Source organism: Anoplolepis gracilipes, chromosome 8 (assembly GCF_047496725.1).
Source record: "Anoplolepis gracilipes chromosome 8, ASM4749672v1, whole genome shotgun sequence".
Lineage (NCBI taxonomy): Eukaryota > Metazoa > Arthropoda > Insecta > Hymenoptera > Formicidae > Anoplolepis > Anoplolepis gracilipes.
This window is the reverse complement of record NC_132977.1, coordinates 1,990,145-2,003,428: the sequence shown is the minus strand read 5'-3', so window position 1 is coordinate 2,003,428 and position 13,284 is coordinate 1,990,145. Positions and strand designations below refer to the sequence as shown.

The 13,284-nt window shown below is 39.1% G+C and overlaps 1 protein-coding gene across 3 annotated transcripts in view; it reads right to left on the bottom strand.

Moving 5' to 3' along the window:
• The window catches only part of Fz2 (frizzled 2), a 70,839-nt gene that overhangs the window by 6,906 nt on the left and 50,649 nt on the right, over positions 1-13,284 (bottom strand). The window lies entirely within an intron of this gene.

Genomic DNA, 13,284 nt, shown 5'->3' with positions numbered 1-13,284 from the left:
AAATATTTGATTTCATGAACTGAGATATAAATAAAGTATATTTTCTACTTTAATATACGTAAAAAATAAATTTAAAATCTTTTATTAATAATTTATAATCTCTTTTGACATATATAAATGCATTTTTAATAATCTCAATCATTTCAATAATGTTTTCCAAGAGAGTAAATTCTTGCTAATAACTCGTTTCTCCGAATAGCATGTGTTCCATTTGTAGAATAAGAGAATATTTACTGGAGATAGAGTATTCATCACGTTTCACAGAGGAACTGGGAATACCGAATAGACTCTTGAATTTAATCTCGGGTGTGAGAGAGAGAGAGAGAGAGAGAGAGAGAGAGAGAGAGAGAGAGAGAGAGAGAGAGAGGGGGAGAGAACAGCCAGCCGGTCGAATGAACGAGCCGCTTCGTTTGCAATTCGGACTATCAAAGCACAACGCAGCCGTTTCGGTAACCCGGTCGGGTAACTCTGCAGCGAGTCGTGCTGCGTGTATCCGCGCTGTTTCGTAAAAGTTTCGAGCCGGCGATCGATGCCTAAATAGCCGGCCGGCGCGGGATGCGTCTGGCAGCTCGCTCGACCTTAACGAGCAAGGGCGTAGCGTTCGGATGTCTCGAACATAAATCAACGTCGGTGCTTCGATCGTTGGCTAGATACCCGGACCCAAAACCGGTACACGCTTCTCGCAGAATCGTGGGGTGCCGGAATTCGGGGATCCGAATAAATTCACCAATAACAAATAATCAATGAGAGAGAGAGAGAGAGAGAGAGAGAGAGTCTTTATGAATAAGAAATAATTCTATTCGAGTAAAACTTTGCATCACTAAATATATCGTATTCGAATACAAAGTTTTATTAATAATACATTTATAAAATTATAGTGTTCAAAGAATCCTTCAAATTGGGATAAATAAATTGTTACTGAATTGTCATTGATATAAAAATGTTATCAAATGTTTGAATCAAAAACTTGATGTTCTTATCATATACAATAAATGATACCGATAAATATTACTATCTTTGGTTATCATTTTATTCGCGTAGCTAATGAGCTGAATAAAAATTCATTCGAAAAATGCAGTTCGGTCGAACCGGAGGAAAGGATACGGGGAGAACGTAAAGGCTAAAGGGCAAAGAGTGAGGAGGGACGGAGAAGCGACGGGAGGAAGAAGAAGAAGAAGAAGAAGAAGAAGAAGAAGAAGAAAGAGAGAGAGAGAGAGAGAGAGAGAGCGAGAGTCAGAGACGGAGAGAAAAAGACAGAGGGGATCGAAGCAGTCATGGATCTTATAATAGTCGACCCGCGGAAAACACGTGACCGGAGCGAAATGTTATTGTAGGAGGCGGTGTTAGTTTTACCGTTTGTTAACTGTGCTAGCGCCTCGACGCGGGCGTCGCTATTTATAGTCGTCGCGAACGGCGTGCATTTAACCACGTTGAAATAAAGGAGCAGAAACCGCTACGTGTGTGGCTCGTATCCCCGATACGGCCGATTGGCGTCCGCGCGTACGAAATGCATCTGCGAGATGCATCCGCTGCAGCTGCAGCGCGGAACTTCCGATGCCTCTCAATAGAGAGATGTATACGCTTTCGATTTTCGTCTCGTTACAATGGAGTTCGCTCCGGAGATATCGTTAAGCTGTCAATGAGATACACGCGTTGATATACGCATGTATCTCTTCAATATAATTCCGCTCATTCAATAATACTATAGAGAATGCGTACATTACTGTAAATTCTATACTACGACGATCACACACCGACATGATAAATCCGTCCATCAATTATGTATATAATTCCGAAAATTTTCAAGTTTTTACAGATACGTATCACGCGGATCTCATATCTCATTGCGTCAATTAAAAAAAGAATTATTTGATTAGGTTACCAAATACATAGGAATCTTTCGCCTCTCATATCGCTCATATTTTATCCATTATTTTTTTAATCTTTTTTTTTTTAGAAGAGGCTCTGTATGTTACAAGGTGATCGATACAAGGATCGTGCGTGATGTGATATATTGAATTTGATCCTACGCGTTGCTGATATATCAGCAAGCGATTCGTGGAACTATTATACATAAAGCTTATTTAATGAAATGAACATCCATTAATATATCGCATGAAGCAAAATATGAGGGAAGAGCCGGGAGGAACTCGGCCATGAATCACTTTTAAAATCTAGACCCTGCTGCCTGGAATATGCGGGCTGCTGGGCGATGTTGTGTTTGGGTTGCGATACACTCGTTTTTTATGGAAATTTCGCACTCTTTTTGCTCTCCCACGTCTATCCTCATTCACAACTAGTTTCTATGAATAATGTTCTCGGTTGCGCGACCGCAATTCGTTCGCCGTCTTCAGTGCATGACGCAACGGCTACATATAATTAAACATTTATACATATTAATATCATACAAGTCTTTTTAAATATACGTAACATTTATTTTCGGACATGCTTGATCGATCGTATATGTATATCAGCGTGAGGTCGACCATTCGTTTCACCTCAGCGAATCAGAAAAAAGCGGAGAGAAAAAAGCGTCGATATTGCGTCGCGAAAGGCACCCTCCTCGCGTTAAAATGCAACGCGTTTATACGTGATTTGTCAGCTGTCAATCCGTCTACTATTCGGGAGAGGTTTTCAATTTTCGCAGGGAGGAGATCGGGATTATTGTATTTGCTCGTAAAGGGAACAAGCAGCGAGGCATGCGAGGAACGAACGGCAGATCGGCGAAATATCGCGCCATCTTTCTTTGCGAATGCTGCTGCTGCTAAAGGTACGTAAATCAAAACGCATGGCAAGATTTATGGCGAGGTATGGATAAGGTATGTGTTATGCTCCCTCGTTAGTTGGTAAAACTGACGGCGGTCCAAACTGGTGTCGGGTTTTATATCAAATCCAGCGTCACGAGCATTAATCATGAATTCACCGCGCTCGCCCCCGCCTCCAAACTCCGGCGAAGGCTAAGAAAAACAAGGAACGGAACGCCCGCTGTTTCTCGATGATTTTGCATCACCGCCCGAAAGAGTTTTCGCTGTCGTTCGTAGAAATTATCCGAGGAAGGTTCGGCTATATGTTAAATCAACGATAAACATTGGCGCGATTAACAACGCGCATAAATTATGGATCGTCAACCGAAGCTTCTCGATGATACTATAATTTCCTGATTTAAAAAACCTATTAAAAATAATTGTATAATAAAATATAAATATATAAACATAGTTCGCAAATAAATGTAGAATAAAAAAGATAGCATTTCTATTACATATACATATATGTCATAAGAAATGCATTCAAGTATTTTAATCTGTGCACAACTACCTTCTTATGAAAGAATGTGTTTTAATAATAATTTATATTTACACAGGATGCACTCAGCGATTACATCATTGAAACAATTTTCATTTGAAATGTGAAATGGCACAATTCTGGCGTGAATAGAACGTTTGATGTATATACAGCGTCTACATATACATATATGTATATGTGTATCTCGGAAAGTTAACTTGGGCATAGTTTACACGCGCAGCAAGCTCCTTCTGGTATCTATCTTCCTTGACGAATCTGCACATCTAAACTTGGCCTTCGTACTCTCCTTCTGGACGAGTTTATTAACGGTGCAACGATACGAAGTGTGCGAGAGGCAGAAAGAGAGAGCCTAAGTCGCGCGAAAGCACCGATAACCGGAACTATTTATTAGAGCCCCCGGGTGCGATACGCACATTCGCGCCCGACAACTGTATATACCTCGGGCCTTTGTGCGAATATACACAGAGCACTATCGGACGTTACGTTCTTTCGCCAGTCATAATGCACAGGATATTTTGATATTTCGTCGCTTCTCGTTTTTGTTACAGACAGATATTACACGTTAAAAATTAAGAAAACCTTAATATATTTTTGTATTAAATGTATATAATATATTCTTTGTATTCTTAATTAATATATAATTACAAGATATAATATAATTCTTGACTGAACGGAAACATTACAAGAATTTGTAATGTTTCCTAATAAAATTCTTCAAGAATTATTATCGAATAAGTTACAAGATTTTAAAATTGTAATCTGAAATAATTTAAATTTTATTGTAGCAATGTAATTAAAAATGCTGACAGTATTTTTTTTTTTAATATTAAAAATTCAAACTTTACGAGTGCACATTTCCTTGAAAGAACGCGTGACTACAAGAAAAACTGATTTATGGTGTTTATCCTGCAATACGACACAAGAGGTATTGTATATTTTCCATGCGAGGCGATTATGGGAATACTGAATACCGCCGATAAAAAGAAGGATATTTCCAATATCACGAGTCTCTGAGACTGAAAATACGGTCTTTCTCGCTTCCCTCTTTCGCGTATTTGCCATAGCTATGCGAGAGCGCGTGCTGTTAGCTGTTAGTCGAACCGCGCGATTCCCAGAATACACGCGTAAGATCGGATTTACCAAAGCCCGCGTGAAAGCGTGGCACGCTTGCGACGCTTACATACGTGGCGTTCCGATTAAATTTTCGTCAAACCTCAGAGGCATTCTTTGATCAATTTAGCAGCGGCTTTTCCCTCGTGACAGTTCAAACGGAAACGTAATTATTGACTCGAAAATTAAAGGATTCCGGCGAAGGCCGTTAATAAAGGACGAAGTACCGTTCTTCAATCAATTTCAAACCGGCTTTATATCAATAGAATTTTGCTACAGAGAATTTTATCGAGTATACAATTAAATATTGTTCAGATAAAAATGTTGTTTCATTCGTTTTGTGCTCGCACAATTACCTATTTGTATTTCATAATTAGACCGATGTGGCGAACAACAAACCGCGCTCACGATCCATCATCTTCCATTTCCTCTATTTTTATTTCGACACCGTTCAAGCGCGATAAAGGGATCGTAACAGCCGGATGATACATCACTCGTTCAAGTCCGAGTACAAAAGTTCAATAATCACATCATTGAGTTTTGCCATCGCCATGCATGGTGGTATCGAGACACACGCGGCGTGCGTATTATTTGTCCAAGATGAAGAAATGATTTTTTTTTTCTGCATATAATCGTCGACACTAATACTCGTCGGGGCGGATCTTGACATAACTATTTCCTGTCTCGAGTTTCCTTTCCGTACCGGCTGTTCGATGTGAAACCGGAGGTGGAGCATTCTTTTTCTCGCGAGCGAGCACGCGCTCTACACTCATCACGTTCTCAGCAATCATCGCGTTTAATACAGCGAGCAGTAGGTAATGCGAAAACACGCTTCTTTCGAGCGAGCAACTTGTCGTATTCTGTTTTATTGTGCTCTGTTGGCTGGAAGTCGCGGGATTACTTTATATTATTATTGCAATTAAAAAAAAAAATTATTAAAATATATATCACACAAGCGTCTCATCTTCTATTAAAAATTCCTAAAAGGTATAATTCATATATACAAGAAAAAATGTTCTTTTTCAATTTAAAAGTTTTGAAAAAAAATTAGAATTTTAAATAAGCGCGGGAGAAACTAAGTGATTTATATCAAATAATTTAAAAGTGAAAATTATAATCAGGTCAATCGTATCTTTAGCGCGCATTATCGCCATGCTTATATAAAGTGTACGAAGCTTCCCATAATAACATTACAACGTCCTGTGTGGAGAATCCCAATTTTATATACACAGGCTCATAATAATCTCCTGCGGGGTAAGCGAGATTGTCATGTCGGGATACCTTTTATCTCCCTATAAAACGATGTAAAGGCGCGCGCGTCCGCACACACCTTGCGGTCGCGAATACATGAAGCGTATGTAGGTGCTATCGCGAGGTTGTGTGGCTGGAGAAGCGAGGTGGTAAGCGCGATACCTTTTGTTCCGACACTCTTATATACAAGGCTGCGCACACCTTACTACTCGCGAATAAACTGCAGCCGAGAAGGATCACCGATCCTCGTCACGCCCCTTTCTCCAACATTCTTCTATCCCTTCCCCCACCCCGTCGTCCCTCGCACCTTCTTCCCATATGTACGCGCGCTAATTAATCAGGGAATGAATTATGGATTCATGCGCTCGCCTAATTGGATCCGTCGTCCCGTGGAGGCGCGAAGCGCTCAGAAACAGCGCTCGCTCTCGCGATTCACCTTGGCTTGCGTTTAAGAGAAAGGAAGAGAGAGAGAGAGAGAGAGAGAGAGAGAGAGAAAGAGAAGGAACACTCGCGATAATCGCAGCAGTAGTTCTGACTGCATCGCGTGTTGCTATCGACATATCTCTGCCATCGAGACGAGTTTATCGATGTATTGCGTGTTGCCCGAAACTTTACACTGAATAGCATCCGCCCCATAATGAGCTCGTCGTTAGCGAGTTATCGCCGCGATCGTTTGAGAGTTTTGTTTATTTCGCGGATGAAGGAGGGTGAGAAAAGAAAATTTCGTTTCAAAGAGGCTATAGTATTAATGAGGAGATTTTTTTTTAAACGCCGCTTTTCGCTGCTTACGTAATTCGGTCATCGCCCCGGGGTTAAAATTAATTCCGTCAAAGCGAAATAAGTCGCGAACCGTAAAGTCAAGCGAAGCGATCTAGATTCTTTGAACGGTCTACGCGATCGTTTGATCAGTTCTAAGAATATCGGACACATTGGCAAAGGTGGAAGTCGGTCGCCACTTTCGAATATATCTCATCCTTTCGTTAAAACGGTAATGATGTTGCGGAAAAAAGTCGCGTCTCACGCTCGTACGTTTCTGAATGCTCGATGGAAACATTTATACGGCATTGTACATATATATATATATATATATACTCGCTCTGCTGTGTTCCTGACGATGATAGAAAAGCTCGCTCGTGGCTAACAGGGAGGAGATGGCAAAAGACCGAGCCAACCTGCAAAAGGAGAAGAAGGGCGACCATGGAAGATGAACGAGTCGTTGCCACGTTCGCTATTTACTTTTCACATGCGACCATCCAGGCGCGTCTCGACGCTACGGAGAAGCCAGCTGGAACCGGCCGAGTAGTTTTTCCCGGAGAAAGAGAGAGATCCACGTTCTCTCGCCAACGATGAGCACGAGCGAGACGGAACTTTAAAACCGTAAATCATCGTCCTTACACGCCGCGCGGATGACGATGCGTGCGGGGAAGCGAGAAAGCAAAGAGATGCTCGGAGAAAAAAGACGGAGAGATCGGGAGAGAGATAAATGGGCAAACAGGTAGGTTGGAGATGCGTTGAGATGTAGAGGGGATTAGAAAGAAAGAGAGAGAGAGAGAGAGAGAGAGAGAGAGAGAGAGAGAGAGAGAGAGAGAGAGAGAGAGAGAGAGAGTGAGATGCTCGTTATGTGGCTGCTCTCAGTTTCTAAAACTCGTATCCGGGATGATCTGTCGTTTATCTGACATTTCGACCCCGATCGAGGTGTCCCATCACCGAATCTTTCGATTGATTATGCGAACTGTTCGACGAATGAGAGGTTAAATTGCGTTTCGACCTTCGATTATATACATGAGATAACACACGATGATATTTATCGCGCGACAGCCGTGAGATTTTTAATTTTTTATTTCGATAACACTTTGATGTTTCTGTATGGAACTTTAATTAATGTGTGGTTAAATCTTTCTTTGATTCTAGATATTTATTTTATTTTTTTTTTTTTCTACGTAATTTTTCTAATTATAGATCTTTAATATTTTAAATGTTAGCGACTTTACTCACGTTCAACAATGAATACGGTATCTTTATAACTACTGACATTTTGACACAAGAATATTTTTCAAAGCGAGAAATACTCAGAATGTTGGAGATACGTAAGATGTGTTCAGCAATGCGCTCGACGGAAGGTAGATTCCGCCCCTAATTAAGATCACAGCGAAATCCAATTTATAGCAGTGGTCCTTTATGAGCACTTTTAACGAGACGAGATAAGCGACTGGCTTGGGCCGGTGTTTACAAGCATCTTGCGAGAAATCTCGCGCCGTTTAATTACTTGTAAGAATTAAGCAGCGTCATAAGTCTCCGCGTTAGTTTAAGAAAATTCAAAAGAAAGACGAAAGAGGAAAAATTGCAGCCGTCTTGTCTTTCAAGAAAAATAATCACAGAACGAAACTCGTACCTGTATTTTCAGAGTTAAATGTTGCTGTTCATTTCAGTTCATTATCTGAAATGAAGATTGCGTTTAACGTTATCACGGACTAAGAGAAAGGACAAGAAATTTCTTGCAACTAGTTTCTTACAAATGTCTCATTACATGTGCACTTCGTCTCTCAATATTTTATAAATTACAGAGAAGACTTTTGTAATAATAGCCTTCGGACTTTCATTTCATTATCACTTTTCATCTCAGATTTATAATTTAATATCTCATTTTATATACGTTTATATTATTATTATATCTAATATTAGATATCTTTCGTTTTTTTCTTGTATTATAAATTATAATATTAAAATATTCATCTGATTTGCGTTTAAAATTTTTTTATGTCGCTTTAATAATGATTTCTTTTTGTCGACATTCTATTTATATACAATCAGCTTAACTATGTTGGTTAGGTACATTTATATGCAGTATGTGTACAAGTTCTAATCGATGTCACCTCGTTTTGCTATGCTGATTATTTTCCGCGCCTTAGAAACCCACGGCACTGCGTCGTCGCGAGAGTGAATGCCAGTGCGAGCGCGTGGGAAGCGCTTTCCATGAGACAAATTAACGACATTATCGCATCGGCTATCTGCGGAATTTGCGCGCGTCGCGATCATAATCGGACCGTTGCGTTGCGGGAATTTTACAAGCTCGATGAAAGATGATTCACGCGCTAGTTTGCCTACCGGAATTGACAAATCTACGAGAGTCAAAGTCATTTTCGCAGAAAAGATTGTCAATATTTGCATAGGAGAATCACATGTCATCAACAATCGTTAATTTGAAAAACAACGATATGAATAATATATTTACTACACATATATATATGTTACTTTTATAATATAGGCACAAATATATTTCATGTATAAAAATTGAATTCTAGTAAGAAATAATATTAATTATCAAAGTAATCACATAATTCTAAGTGAAGATAATCAAACGATAAGATCGAGTTTATGATGTGATAACAATAATGAAAACAACTGCAAAGATAAAATGATAACAAAGTGTATCGAGTACTGTTGCGAATATTACGATTTCCTCGCAATCACGATTCTCTAATTGAATTAGATTGTCATGTCTATCGTACTCGACTTTACGTTTACGTCAATATTGCAGAGAATATATGTATAAGATCAACAAAGTTAAGATATAGTTTGCTCGTTCGAAAATGTCTGCATTTTCCCTTTGAATCAATCTTAAAGTCAATTTGATGACTTTTGATTATTATTTATACGCATCTAGCAAATATTCAAATAAATTAAAATATATTAAAATTTAATATTAACAATACTTTTTAATCATTCATTAATTCAAATAACCAGGAAATCAAAGCAAATCAACAATAATTGATTAGAAATTGCTAAACTGTTTAATAAAAACTTTACACTTTTCGAATTAAAAATACGAAATCAACGTTAATATATATGTATATTAATATCAAATCAAATTAACATAAAAATGTTAAGTATCGATGTCAGAAATAATTACATTACAATACTGTTGTATCGTTATCACATATTTAGCGTCAAATGGTGATAGCATCTCGTTTCAAAGTTAATTTATTTAATAACGAAGCTTGTATACGACGTGAAAGTGAGATGGGAATCTAACAGGCGTGTTTAACGAGAAGTGTGTGAGTGGAATGCCGGCCAAAGTATGGTAAGAATTACATCGTCGACATTACAGAGATCGCAGCTCCCGTACGTGGTCGACGCCAATGCAAATCGCTACCGATGCATCACGGAGCTGTCAACCGTTCGTTGTGTTCGCGATAAAGTTTCCCGCTCGTCGTCCGCTTCAACGGACCCGGGGAGAAACAGGCCAGGCACGACCGATACGCTCGTCCCTGCTTAACATGCCCAACGTAAAACGAATCCAACACGTTTACACGGATTATCTGCGAACCGACGAGATAAAGCGCATAACGCGACGTCGACTGACGATAATATTTTCGAATATCTTTTTTCGTCGGACATTATTTCGACCGAAAGTTAAACACTGAAAACCCCGGTGAAAAATCTTTTAAAAGGATTTAATTACAGAAATAAGATTAAGCTCATTTATTTACGATTTAGAATATGAGTGAATTTTTATCTATACTTTCCACGCGTCTGCACGATGCGATGGATATTAATAATTTTTATAGCACGTATACAAATCCGAAATATGTAAATCTTTAAGTTAAGACTAAAATTTATTGACGATTTTAATAGCTGAGGCAAGCGAAGGCATTAAAAGTATTAAATTTGCAGATTTTATATTGTGCAGTTTCAAGAGGATTTTCTATTAAAAAGATAAAAAATTCTCATACATTATTAATGATCACCGAACCGGAACATTACGTTATTTTATATGTACATCGACAAGCTTGTACGCATATTAATCTGCGAATTTCTGGAATAAGAGTTCGCGCACCTGCAAAGGGCGCATAGGGCGGTGTCGTCTAAAAACTGCTCGCTCGGACAAGACAGGTAACTTTGTCATTATTTTACGTTTCCTTTAAGGAAACGGTGGCTTTTTCTCAGGAACGGAAAAGAAAGAAATCGCCGCGGCGCGGCGGCGTTTCTCTGGACTCGCGCATATGTATATATGTATGCACGCGAACGCGACCGGAATTATTCGCGCACCGTGTACCGCGTGGAAATCTTATTTCGGTCGCACTCGCAAACTCTCGCCGACGAGGATTAATTGATCGCGGACAAGACGAGATCCGCCGCCGCGGGATCAAACGTGTACTGACCAACATGGAACACGGTAAAGTTAGCTTCTACACTGCCGCTTCTTGTTCCGTAACTTCCACAAGGAAACTAATTAAGACTCACAATGAGTTACGTTGTGCGCTTGCTCTCACGTAGAGCATAGAGTGATTTTGTTGTTATTAATAATATATATAGTTCCATCTGGGACGAACTTGAAATTCCGAATGCATTTCACTTTCTATTTATCTTTCCTTAACGAGATAAGTATTTAATTCTAATATATTTATAGCCTGATTTTATATTCAAAAGTATATAAATAAAAACAGTTAATATTATTAAATAATACGGAAAATTGATTTGTAGAAAATATATCATTTCTCGCAAGAAACAGAGCTCTTAAAAATATATTTCATTGAAAAAGAACATTTCATTCATTTCATTCATTTTAACCCCATCCATCTTATTCTGGCGGAAAAAATGTTATTTATAAAGGGGTATTCCAGGAGAATGTACGCCTGATTAAACTCTCGGTAAGAAAGAAAGAAAGAAAGAAAAAAAAAAAAAAAAAGAGACCGAGCTCCAGACGACAAGAAATCTTATGGCGCAACCACGACGATGTTCCACGTCGTCGGCACTCGGTCGATAGTCACACCACCATCAGCGTAGCGTAACCACCACCTCCATCGCCGGCATTACCACCACCGACGAGTCGCCCACCCTCTACTGTAGGGTTCACCCTTGAAAGAGCTTTCCAAGGGTGGTGTTGCTATCGACCCAACCTTGCCTCTCGCGAGAGTTGTATGCTAAAATTTCAGAATCAACGTAGCTAGCACACTTCGGACACGGCAGTAACGTAAACTATACTTATTGAAAAATGCAGGCATACATGTATGTACTTTCCATTCTAAAACGACAGCAAGTACGCCACACGAAAGCTTTTCGACATTTCATAAATGATTATTGCAAAGAAGATGTATACATTATGCCAAGGACATTTTGTATCTCTCAGACAAAACTCGCTGTTTTAACATCAAAATCAATTTTTAGTATTCTCTGCAATACATGCAATGCGATTTACACAGAGATAAAATATAATAAACAGGATAAACATTTTTTTACGGTCTAGATACGCTATATAAAAAGTATCCACAAAATTTTACATTGCTTGTAATAAATTAAACTGATGCGTTATAAAAGAAAAGTATTCATAAAACTCTTCTCGTTATTTGTAATTTAGAAATTAAACTGATAAATTTTATTCGTCATTAAACTTGTATAAGCTTTATACTTGTAACTGCATACTCTCATTATTATGCGCATCATAAAAGGATTTTTTTTTTTGCTGAAATAATTTGAAAACTAGATTTTTTATTTTAATTTTCGGTAAAGTGTTTCGCAAAGCTACAATTTCAAAAAAATTAGCTCGCAGCGATTGCACGAACATTTTATTACGATATATTATGCGGTTTAAAGTATAGGTTGACGATAAAACGGTGAACAAAATCTCGCACGACAAAATTGTGTCTGCATGAATTACGCGTCCCGACAAAAATGATAAAATTATGATTTCGTGACACGCGATCAAACCAGTCCGTAATCTTTTCCCTATTGTTCTAGTTATCGTATATATCCGCACAAAATAATTGTTTAAAAAATAATTGAGGGTTTGTAAGAATTGGCATTTTTTGTAAATTTTATATATATATACATATACGGTTACCCTTTTTATATTTTATTTCCATGTCATCTATATGACGTCCAATAAACGCGATTTCATTGTATCTTTATAAATTGTGTATTATTGTTGCTCTATTGTGCATTGGTAATATATTTTATTTCTTTTTTTCTTTATATATATATATAAGCTATTCTTATGTCTTCCGACCCCGGCGTCTGATGCATACTGTTTCCCGCTCAGTAAATCAAGCAGCCTGCAGCCCGAAAGGCGATACTCCGTTTCTTTATTCGCGAAGCGCGTTGCTTCATGGAATGGAGGGACCCGCAGAATCCTGGCCGAAGAATCACAATCGAGGATCTCGGCAATCCACAGGGGTCTCCTGACCTCCGCGTTTCGATGCAGATTCCTGCGGTAGTCTAGTAAGAAGGAGGTGGAGGCGGAGGAAGAGAAAGGGACAGAGGCAGAGGCAGAGGCAGCCGACAACACGGACAAACCTAGGGCGAAGAAGAAGATGAAAAGAAGAGACGAGGAGACTAACTGCCGTCCTCCTGTGTCCCCCTTTCGGGTGTTAACTCGCGCGATTTAAATGACACAGAGAAAGCAGCCAGTATTATTTCTTCTCTCGGATTATATTTTCGGCGACGTTAAGATACATTTCCGAGGAAACGCGCGGCCCACGTGTTAGCGAAATGCGCAAATTATGCGCTATTGTGTAATTACACTGAGATGCAATGATCTGTCTTTTTCTCGCGTAGGAAATGTGGAGGTGGTGCATCGTGGGTCGCGACAGCGAGGGCGGGCGCCACAGGGCTGATGGCACC